This window comes from Anabrus simplex, chromosome 1 (genome assembly GCF_040414725.1).
Source record: "Anabrus simplex isolate iqAnaSimp1 chromosome 1, ASM4041472v1, whole genome shotgun sequence".
NCBI lineage: Eukaryota > Metazoa > Arthropoda > Insecta > Orthoptera > Tettigoniidae > Anabrus > Anabrus simplex.
The window spans coordinates 849,894,078-849,906,475 of record NC_090265.1 but is presented as its reverse complement, the minus strand read 5'-3'; positions in this window follow the sequence as shown (position 1 = coordinate 849,906,475).

The following is a 12,398-nucleotide window of genomic DNA, read 5'->3' as shown; positions in this document are numbered from 1 at the left end:
GCTCTAACATCCTGGTTCCTTACCTGGCCCATAGGCCATCCAAGCATCCTCATTTCTATGACATGGAGATGTAGTTAATAATCATATTATTTTTACGTCCCACTAAATACTGACTTCGGAGACGCCGGGGTAAAAAATTCTTTCCCCGCAGGAATTTTTAATGTGCCAGTATACCTATCGACACGAAGCTGCTGTATTTGAGCACCTTCAAATACCATCGGAATGAGCCAGGATCGAACCTTACAGCTTGGAGTCAGAGGGCCAGCGCTCTACCACATGAGCTACCTAGCCCGGCTTATTTAGTTTAAATAAACATTTTCATTAGAATAATTATTCTATTCTCAGTACTAATTGGATCTTTAGGAGGGTTAAATCAAAGTTCTCTACGGAAACTAATAGCTTATTCCTCTATTAATCATATTGGTTGAATAGTTGCCGCCATAGTAGTAGGAGAAAACCTATGGGAATTATATTTTATTATCTACACATTTCTCACCTTATCTATTATTTTAATGTTTAATGTTCATCGCATTTACCATATCAACCAAAACTTCTTAACAATAACTAACAACCAAATTACAAATTGCTTCCCCTTTAAACAATAATCATCACTATCACCACCACCACCACCAGTTAGGGATTGTTCATGAAGTATGAATTAAATGATCAATTATAACGATAGCATTACCATTACAGATGCTATTTGAATGATGTTAAATTTGTCAAAATATATGATTTGTTGCCCCGATTGAATTGCTGTTATAACAATATCGCTAATTACATTATGATAATCATCTAAACTCGCTCATGATTGCCCGTAACTAATAAATGTTACACCTCATTTCGGGACTGAGCTCCATTGATTACTAACTTGTGCAAGCACCAGTGGGACAAGTTGTTCTGTAGTCGAGTGGAGACACATTATTGTCCTGTCACATGGCCTAACACCTTGTCATGTCCTGTCATGTCACGTAACGCTGGAAAAATGAGCTTCTGTTTGTCATTCAGTTTTCTGCCAGCAGTTGAGATTTACAGCGAACAATGAGATAATTTTATCATCGGCTATTAACTGTAAAGAGTGTAGACGGTAGTTGCAGGGTTCGAGTTCTCAAATATAGAGTTATTACGAGGGCAGTGCATGATAAACACTGAGGTTTCGGAACTCAACCACACGTGGATGGGGTGGTAGAATTCATCCACGGTATATCTTGTTCGTCGTTATAGGTGACTAAAAGGATGACCTGATGATCTGAATTTAGGTACTCAGCCTGTCGTAAGAGGCGAAGAAAAGGGCTGCGAGGGGCTCTTAACTTGGGAGCGTGGGTTGGAGACTATGGGGCCCTTAGCTGAATCCTGGAATTGCTTTCACCGGGCGAGTTGGCCGTGCGGTTAGAGGCGCGCGGCTGTGAGCTTGCATCTAGGAGATAGTGGGTTCGAATCCCACTGTCGGCAGCCCTGAATGTGGTTTTCCGTGGTTTCCCATTTTCACACCAGGCAAATGCTGGAGCTGTACCTTAATTAAGACCACGCCCGCTTCCTTCCAACTCCTAGGCCTTTCCACCGTCGCTATAAGTCCTATCTGTGTCGGTGCAACGTAAAGCCAGTAGCAAAAAAAAAAAAAAAGCTTTAAGTTACATGTGCCAGGATTCCGACGTTCATCTATCCTGTCCGACCTCTCTTGGTCAGTTGTTCTTTTCCGACCCAGACAGGACTGCGATACCTAGCGGGTATTTAATTTTCATTTCCTTAGTGGTCTTTGTCTTTCTTTGCCCGATACCTTCATTTTTCCAGGTATCGCACCCCTTCCATTTTTGCCCAGCTGTACTTTTTCTTAAAACAATAATCACTACCACCAGTTCCTCGATTATTCTCACGTAAGACGAGAATACGTCGAACCAGCCCTAAAGTCCAGGTAAAAATCCCTGACCTGGCCATGAGTTGGAACCCAGTCTATACAGGCTATAGCTCTACCGCAGTGCTGACATTACTAATTTAAAGGGACCTAATGTCCCTTGAGAGAATAATCACTGCCACTAAGTATTTTGCCTTGAGGAAGAAGATAAACGTGCAATACAAGGATCTTCAGATTTAAAATGACTAATAGCGTTCAGTGGGGTGGAAGGAATGGAGAACTGGAACAACCCTATACAAAACAGTAAGAAAGTCATTAAGTGGACTGTGCCATTAGCAGTTCAATTGACCTTAGCACGCAACTTGTGGCCATCACGCAATTCCTTCATCTTACAGAGTGAGTGATGCGGGTTTTGGGTTTCCGTGGTCTCGGATAATACTTCCACAACGCCTGTCTTCTCAAGTTTTATATTTCTAAGCAAGAGGAAGCCATTAGACCGTCTAAAGTCAATGCTTGGGCTTTGTGGGTCGCCAGTTTGGCAATTGTTCTTTATGTCTGGAGCATAATTCTGCCCTCTCAGTTGGCGTGCGGCCATTAGGGTCATAGTTCAACATGACAAGAATTGTAAATGGGAAGAATAACTGAATGCAGCTGGTAACATATCACAATAAGTACCTGCCGAAGCAGTAAAAATAGAGCCCGGATTTTTAGACAGGTACATGCTAGAATTAAATCTTAGTGGAGCAATTAACAAATTTACTTCAGAGGTTCACTTATCAGAGCCCCAGAATTTATGTTACTCTCGGTACGACAAGGAGAAACGGGCTAGAGGACACTTCCCACTGGCCAGATTAGTTTTTCTAGCACTGTAGGCCCTACTGCCCAAAGGTTCGAGCTATAATAATAATAATAATAATAATAATAATAATAATAATAATAATAATAATAATAATAATAATAATATTGGAATATTGAAATAAAAAATAATCTACAGTGTTTGGCCTTCGCTAATGACTTAGCTGTCTTGTCCAATAACAGAAAGGAAGCAATTATATCCTTTAAAATACTCCATAAAACTGTATCCAGGGCAGGACTCCAGATCTCATTTCAAGAAACCCAATATGGCAATATGGCAAAATATCCCAAGTGTCTAAATGAAAATACCTGGGAGAAGTCATCCAACCTTCAGGAATGAATCGTGAAGCAAAGAAAGGATGATTAAACTACAGAGGGTACAGACTCACTTGGAACAGATATAATAAAAATTCCATATCCCGAAATGCAAAATTAAGGCATTGGAACACTGTAATCAAGGCTGAAGGACTAGATACATTTGAAACACTGATCGTTGATGGCAGATCATTGATTAAATATGTAGAAAAGCAACAGAGAAAGATCTTAAGGATTTATTTATTTTTGACCTTTCTGTACAGGGGTACTCTGGATGATAGGAAATTTCATGACCAGTACCACCACTCAGAGAAAATCTGACACATTTAGGAATAGGCGTTTGAAATTTTACAGACATATTCTCAGAATGAGGAATCAGAGATTGATCAAAATAATTCTGAACCTTGCCCTATCATTGAAAGTAAAAAACAATTGGCTGCTCGAAGTTGGAAAAAAACTTTCAGAAAATAGGCATCACAGATGACATTGTATTGGACAGACCAAACTTCAGAAAATTAGTCGCCAATCACTGCTTTGCAGACCAAGCAAGCACCATTGCCAACAGAACACGATCAGAAGATCGCAATAAAAACCACAGCGAGAAGATGAAGAGATTTTGGGAGAAGAAAAAGGCAACGACATCAACTGAATTCAATCGCCGTCCTTAGTCGGGCGCAACGGAGTAATAATAATAATAATAATAATAATAATAATAATAATAATAATAATAATAATAATACCCCACGTGGCAGCTCGGAAAAGAAATCCACCATTGCGTTATGCAATGCATGGGGACGTAGGGTTCTGGCGATTCCCAACCTCTGCAATAAGGATGAGTCGGAGCATCCATGGAGTCCGTCCAGACTTAAGTTTAAACAGAGGTTTTTGAAGGCACTTTGAATATAAATTCTTTGTTGAAGGCTGGTAAACAGAAGGAATTAGAACTACTTCTAAATAGAAACGAAATTTAAATCTTAGCAGTACAGGAGACGAGATTTTTGGATGAGAACGTGACAGAAACAAAATATTATCGAATCTTTAAATGTAAACCTGCGATTAAAATTATGAAAGGAATGCCACTCTTGAGAACAGACTTTTATGTCCATAAAAGATTATTAGAGAACGTAACTGAATTCAAATCCCGCTCAGAAAGGATACCTCTTTTAAAAATGAACTGCAAAAATAAAAAAGTATACTTTTATTAACTGTCATACACGAACAAATGAAGGCAACAAAATTAATCCAAATAAAGTAGAGGAATACTGGACACTCTTGGATGATGAATTATCTAAAATTCCAAAATCAAATGTGGTGATATTACTTGGAGATTTCAATGCCCAAGTAGAGAGAGAGAGAGAGAGAGAGAGAGAGAGAGAAAGGGAGAGAGGGAGAGAGAGAGAGAGAGAGAGAGAGAGAGAGAGATATAATATGGCGCACACCAAAGAACAAACATCAATGGAATGAGATTAATTAATATCTGTAAAAGTTTTCAACTAAAGTTAAAACGCTGGGGCTGTACCTTAAGGCCACGGCCGCTTCCTTACCATTCCTAGACCTTTGCTATCCCGTCGTCGCCATAAGACCTATCTGTGTCGGTGCGACGTAAAACAAATAGCAACTGAAGTTAATGTCAGCTTTCTTCAAGAAATTGCCAAGGAAAGCTAAAACATGGATTTCTCTAAATCCATTACTAGGTGAATTTACACTGGATCATGTAGCTATATCCATAAGAAACATGAAGGAAATTATAAATGTCCAGTTAGTAAGAACCAGAGAATTTGATTCCGATCACTACTTGTCTAAATTCAAACTAAAATTCATACCCAACAGAAATGGAAGGAGAGGGGAAGGAGTATACAAATAAAACACTGGAAACATTTCAGGAAGAGATAAAAGTATCTCATCATGGGAAGTGGCAAGATTTATCTAAAGAAATAACCAATGCAGCCCAGAAATCACTTGGGCTAGTTAAACCTAAAAAGAAACCTTGGTGGAATCAAATATGAGAAGATGCATTACAAGAGAGAATAAAACAATGTAAAAAGTGGAAATCCTCTGGAAAGACTGAGCACTATGATAAATTCAAACAGCGAAGGAAAGACATGGTTAGAATAATAAGGAGAGTTGAAAGGATTTTTGAATCACAAATTACTGACCTGCAAGACAGCTTTTTTGAAAATAACTCTCGAAACTTCTACCAGACTTTTAAGAGTCAATTAAAGGGGTATCAAGCGCCTAGAATATGCTTCAAAGATGAAAATGGTAGACATGACCTAAGCAATGCTTGGAATTGTGAAATACTTGCGAAGCACTTTGATCAACATTTAAACTGCCCTGAACCCGATCATAAATTGGAATTCTCTGAAACAACTGAAAATCTGGAAGAAGATATACCACCCACTGCTGAAGAAATTAAAGTAATTAACAATCTGAAAAATAATAAAGCTAGTGGAGACGACTCTATAACAGATGAAATTTTGAAATGGTCTCAGTCAAAAAATCATTGAAGAGCTGCAGGTAATCTTTGAAGATATTTGGAGAACAGAGAGGATTCCAGAAGAATGGAAAGTGCCTCTAATATACCCAATGCATAAAAAAGGGGACAAACAAAACGTTGATAACTATAGAGGCATCTCTCTTCTGCAAATTGCATACAAGTTATTCTCAAAAATATTGCTGAATAGAGTAGAAACATCACTTGACCAGCAACTGGGTATCAAGCTGGATTTCGAAAAGGTAGATCTTGTTCAGAACAAATATTTAACTTAAAATCCATAATTCGCCATAGGATATTGAATTCAAAAGACATTGCTGTGACTTTTATAGATTTTAGAAAGGCCTTTGACTCGGTTGATAGAGAAACCATAGATAAAAAATTCGTGAATTTGGAGTGAAAAATAAATTGGCAAACCTAATACGTGAAACACTTTCTGACACAATTTCAAAGGTGACATTTATGGGTGAGATATCAAAACATATTAAGATAAATACAGGGTACGGCAAGGTGACGGTTTGTCAGCTCTTCTATTCAACTATGTTATAGAGAAAATTGTAGGAATTTGGAACGTAAAGCTTAAAGAACATAAGATTTTGCCGGTAACTTTGGTGAGAAAAGTCAAAGGCATTGAAATAAATTGCCTAGCATTTGCAGACGATTTTGCTATATTGTCAGAAAACCTAACAAGTGCAACAACACAAACCAATCTCTTGGAAGAAATAGCCAACAAGACAGGTTTGAGAATCTCCGTAGAAAAAACAAAATTTATTACAAACTTCAAGAATGCTCCAATATGTTTGGCAATAGATATTGGTCCAGTGGGAAGATGAACTAAATTCAAATATTTGGAAGAAATAATTCATGAAAATGGTTTAAACAAATCTGCAGTAGAAGAAAGGGTGCATAAGATGGAAAGAGCTTATGGTATCGCTAATAATTTTTATAACAAGAAGTGTCTATCTAAAAATCTTAAAATAAGGCACTACACTACAGTGGTGAAAGCGGAAAGCTGATATGCAAGTGAATGTCTGGTAATAAACTATAGAATAGATGAAATGAAATATCGTATGGCTTTTAGTGCCGGGATATCCCAGGACGGGTTCGGCTCGCCAGGTGCAGGTCTTTATATTTGACTCCCGTAGGCGACCTGCGCGTCGTGATGAGGATGAAATGATGATGAAGACGACACATACACCCAGCCCCCGTGCCATTGGAATTAACTAATTAAGGTTAAAATCTCCGACCCGGCCGGGAATCGAACCCGGGACCCTCTGAACCGAAAGCCAATACGCTGACCGTTCAGCCAACGAGTCGGACTATAGAATAGATAAACTTGAGGCACTAGAAAGGAGAATCTTGAGAAAAATCTTAGGCCCTGTGAAAACAACAGAAGTATGGAAATTAAGATCTAATGATAAAATATACAGGGATATAGAAAACATAACAGAAAACATAAGAAAAAGAAGGAGATTACAATTTTTCGGACATATTTACAGAATGGGTGATTCAAGATTAACAAAAAGGATTTTCAAGTACCTTGGGGACAAAATGGCAACAACTAGCTGGATTCGAGAAGTAGAGAAATAATTAGAAGGAAATAATATAAGAGAAGAAGAAATTATGGATAGAATTTTTTTTAGAAAGTGGGTTATAATTGTGGAAGGATTCCAAGGAAGACTGAACAAGAAGCCTGGTGTGAAGTGGTCCGAGGAGAGAAAGAAACAGTATAGTGCAAGGATGAAAGAATATTGGATGAGCGGAAGAGAAAACAACAAAATATGAAGAAATGAATTGAAATTGACACGTGGTCCTCAGCAGGCCTCATCCGAAATAATAATAATAATTATTATTTCTATATGCGTCAGAATGCCTAATCCCCTCTTAGAAATGTAAACTCGCCAAATTAGAGCAAGAAAGAAAAAAAAGAAAAAAATGAGAAAGATTCTCGACAATTTGCTTGGTCCTAACTAAAAAGAATGGGATCTGCATAAGACAATCCAGACAAGAAAACTATCGCAAGATTGAGCAGATCACGGTCACAATGCGCAAGTTCAGGGATCGCTTCTACGGTCACCTACGACGGATGGGTGACTCTCGTAGGACAAAATGCCTTTTTAACAATTTTGACTCAAAACAAAAAATAATTCCTGTTACGTTAACGTTAAGAAAGTTCTCAAAGAAACGGGCCTACGACAAGAAGATACGCACGGATGAGACGTCTTGGGTCATTCCGATATGAGAAGTGGACAAGTAGTTCAGAGAGTGGTCGTGTGAACGCCGTGCTCGACCCAACGATCTAATGAAAACCTCCTGGCTCAAACGAAAATTGAACTAACGCCAGAGAGTATGATGAAACTTATCGTGGTTCCTAGTCGGCCGATTAGCGTATAATAATAATAATAATAATAATAATAATAATAATAATAATAATAATAATAATAATAATAATAATAATAATAATAATAATAATAGTAATAATAATAATAATAATACCAACAGTCCTTTACGCAAGTGAAACACTGGCACACAACAGAAAACAAGAACTTGAACAAATCAAAAAAGAAGAGAGAAATATCATTAGGAAAATCTTAGGAGCAAGATACGCACAAGTAGGTTACAGGTTACAATAGCTCAAAACAACAAAAAAATTCTCAAACATCGAAATTGTCATTAGGAGAAGACGAATGAATTTTTTCGGCCATCTGAATAGATTACCAGAAAGTTCAACAGACATCCTAGAAAGATTCTTTAGGTACAAAACAAACGGTTGGGTAGCTACATTAGAACAACCACAACAAAAACAGGACAGACCAAAGTGGTCGGCAGAACGTAAACAAGCCTCGGAAAGAATGAAAACCTATTGGAAAAACAAGAAGAATCCACAGAAGAAATGATTGAATTATTTGCTTAACGTCTTCCAATATTGGGAGAATTCGCTAATAATAATAATAATAATAATAATAATAATAATAATAATAATAATAATAATAATAATAATAATAATTTCCAGACTATGAATTGTACACAGGAAAGGCATTAGACTATTTAAAGCCGAATGGGAAGTCTGCCCACAGCACATAATGCCTGCAACACACTCATTAGGACTGCAAACGATTACGTACTTGCAACTAGGGACCCCGCGGTGGAGACTATGGATTGCGTGAATACATTCAGCATTCTGAATCATACTCCCATGTTAAATCAGAAAACCAATCTTCCTGATACAAATAAAATACGCAGTGAACTCCGTGTGAAGGAGAATTTGTTAAGTGGTGTAAATTACCTCAAAAGGGACAACGCTGAATAAGGAATATACTCATACCAAATGGATGAAGTACCATCAAGGCGCGAGGCAATGAAAGTGACAACTAATGTTTCCTCAGTTAAAAGTATCTCCGGGAGATCTCAAGACGGCATCCTCTGTCACTGATGTGGCAGAGAGAATGAAACACTGGGGCACGTCTTGGGAAACTGCCCTTATGGTGATACATTATGAAACGCCCGCCATCATAAAATAATATCCTTCATTGCCGAAGAGCTTCGTGGAAACGGTTATACCGTTTACGAAGAGGTTCACGGCGTGTCAACAAATGGGAGCATCAGGAGAATTGACATGATCACACCGGTCAGCCTGAGGAGGTTAACGCTAAAAAGAGCAACATCTACACACCTACAATCGAATTTGGGAAAGTTCCAATTTCGAGAGCTGGATTAAATCTGTTACTTTCATTATCCTGTCTCAGTCTCATCCTTGCCTTTGACAATATTAAAATGAAATGGCGTATGGCTTTTAGTGCCGGGAGTGTCCGAGGACATGTTCGGCTCGCCAGGTGCAGGTCTTTCGATTTGACACCTGTAAGTGACCTGCGCGTCGTGATGAGGATGAAATGATGATGAAGACGACACATACACCCAGCCCCAGTGCCAGTGAAATTAACCAATGATGGTTAAAATTCCCGACCCTGCCGGGAATCGAACCCGGGACCCCTGTGACCAAAGGCCAGCACGCTAACCATTTAGCTATGGAGCCGGACGACAATATTAAAGTGACTGAGGTATGAGCGATGTTAGTAATGCGATTTCTTATACAGCCAGTCCCTGTTATGAATGGTGTGAAAATGTCACTTATAGGATCAGTTAGTGCGTCAATTTCAGTGGGATTTGCGGGACTGATATGTAATAGCAACTTCTGGCTCAGTGTGGAAAGCAACGGGAAACTACCTCACTACTCATTTCCTTAGAATGTCTCTTCAATGATGTCTAGGCGGGCTGTTGAGGATCAAGCCTGCTGAGCACTCAGCATAAATATCAACAAGCATGTGACAACAACAATAACAACAATAATACCAATAATAATAAAATACAGTCGAACCTCGATATTTCGAACCTCCATCACTCGAATTTTCAGTATCTCGAAGTAACTTAAAATTTCCCAGCCGTTTGTGCTATTCTTCACGTGTATTTATTTCTCTATTACTGGAAATTTGGTTACACGAATTTCTCGATTTCTCGAAGTAAACATTTTCTCCCTTGAAGCAAAAAATACTCTGTAACTCGAATTTTGTGCAACGCGAACTGTGCAATACGATATTTGTGGTCTGTGAGGAACAGTTTGTAACTGTTTGTATGAATACTAATATAAATAATAATAGTAATTAACTATAATAATTGCCCCACGCTTGGCTGTAATTTGTAACTTTACTGTTAGTAATAATAATGAAATAAATGACTGAATAAAATTACTCAAGCACTTAGTAAAAATAATTAATCAAAATGTCCGTAGTATGGGCGCCAGAGTTCACCAGAATGGATCCCTCGAATTTAGATAGAGAATGATAATTCTTTACCTCCCAGGGCGTGTACTGGTACATCTGCTTCAGGCCTTACCTAACCTTCTGAAAACGACTAAATAGGTAGGAACGGCACCTAGGTTCATCAATAACTCCACTGATTCTAAAATAACTAACTATATTCTCAATAAAATCCGTGCATGAGCACCTGATCAACACACCACAATATACGTGTAATACACACACAAAACATTGCTGGAAGACTCCATATTTACAACAACAACAACAATGAAAAGAGTGAGAAAACGAAAGCGGGAACTAAGCCACCATTTGTAGTTAGTCGTTTAACAATGTACATATATGTAGATAAGAACCCTTCACTATCCTTGTATCAACACCACTTGCCGATTCTCATATTCGACACTTATTCTACCACACAGATACTGTACCTCATAACACGGTGTTCACCGCCTCTAACACTTGTTTTAAAGATATATTCACTTGAGCAACACACGCTTATTGTTCCTGAACATAAATTCTGGAAAGTCTGAGATATAGCACCTCACAGCTTTCACAAACATGTAATACCAGCCCGCCACAAGTGCTACAATACTTGGTGCCTAAGCACTCCACAATTGTAGTTCAGCCACGTTCCATAAACATAACAAGACTACGTCCCACAAACGTTTAAAGTCCAGTCCAGTATATTGCAGCAGTCACTCCAGTACCGTATATCCAGTTTCACTCCCGTATCGTGTGTCAGCACTACTTCATTCCCATACAGTGTGTTTTCCTTCCCGCGGTTTGATCACATGCTAAATAGACATCAGCATTCCCCTTTCTCTCAAAAAGATACGTCGAGCCAATCATGAGTATATCCTATAGTCATGACCACGCCCTAAACTACTTCTTGGTCCCAAGAAACTCTGGGGTGTTTAACATGAGTCATAGAACTTTCCGACTACAACAAGAAGTCCATCTTATCAAACACTGGGATATACACATGACTCATGCAAATTTTACAAGTTCAATATAGCAATGTTTTCCCAGCCGCTGTACAAAACAAATTACCCATACCACATATGGAGACCTCCTAGCTTACAAATATTAATGACAAAATATATAACTGAAATAATGATAATAATAATAAAAATAATAATAATAAATCGAATACTGACAATAATATCTCTCACGTACGAAAGCATCCCCCGATGTTGCGGATAACAAGCTCCATTTACGAATCTGGGCTGGGTGGTATTGCGAGATATTTCAACGTGATTGGAGGAAAGGTTAACAGTAACAAACAGAAGAGACTAACGGATTTTTTCCAAAGGTGTTGACGGAGGAATGTTTCTTGTTTCACTACTGTCTGTACTGTGTCCTGTCTTCTAAAAGGTTACTATAATAAGGGTTATAATAATAAATTGATGCCGTAAAATAGTTTGTATATTTTTAAATACAGTTAAAAATAACGTATTCAGTATAAGCCGTAGATACATATGTGCTATACATGCTCAAACACGGTATTCTCCATATTTCGAAATTTCGATACATCGAAATAAAATGTAGCTCCCGAGGTGGTTCGAGATATCGAGAACAGGCCTCAATCAGAATCTAAAATTCTCGAAGAGCAGACAAGCGAAATTCCACGGAGATACCTATCTAAGTGAATAGTGACTGCTTGGACATGTAAGCCCAACGTCACCACATAACTTAATATACTATTATCGCAAGATTACAATAATATTTTATACTATCCAGAAGGGAAGTCGAGTGTTTTCTCACTCAGTTACTTTAAATCAGGCTTGTCAGACAGTGCCCGCAGTAAGACATCGTCAGGTGGTTGAGGCGCTGGCCTTCTTACCCCAACTTGGCAGGATCAATCCTGGCTTAATCCGGAGGTATTTGAAGGTGTTCAAATAAGTTAGCCTCGCGTCGGTATATTTACTGGCATGTAAAAATAACTCACGAGGGACTAAATTCTGGCACCTCGGCGTCTCCGGAAACCTTAAAAGTAGTTAGTGAAACATAAAGCAAAATAACATTACTTTATTATTATTATTATTATTATTATTATTATTATTATTAT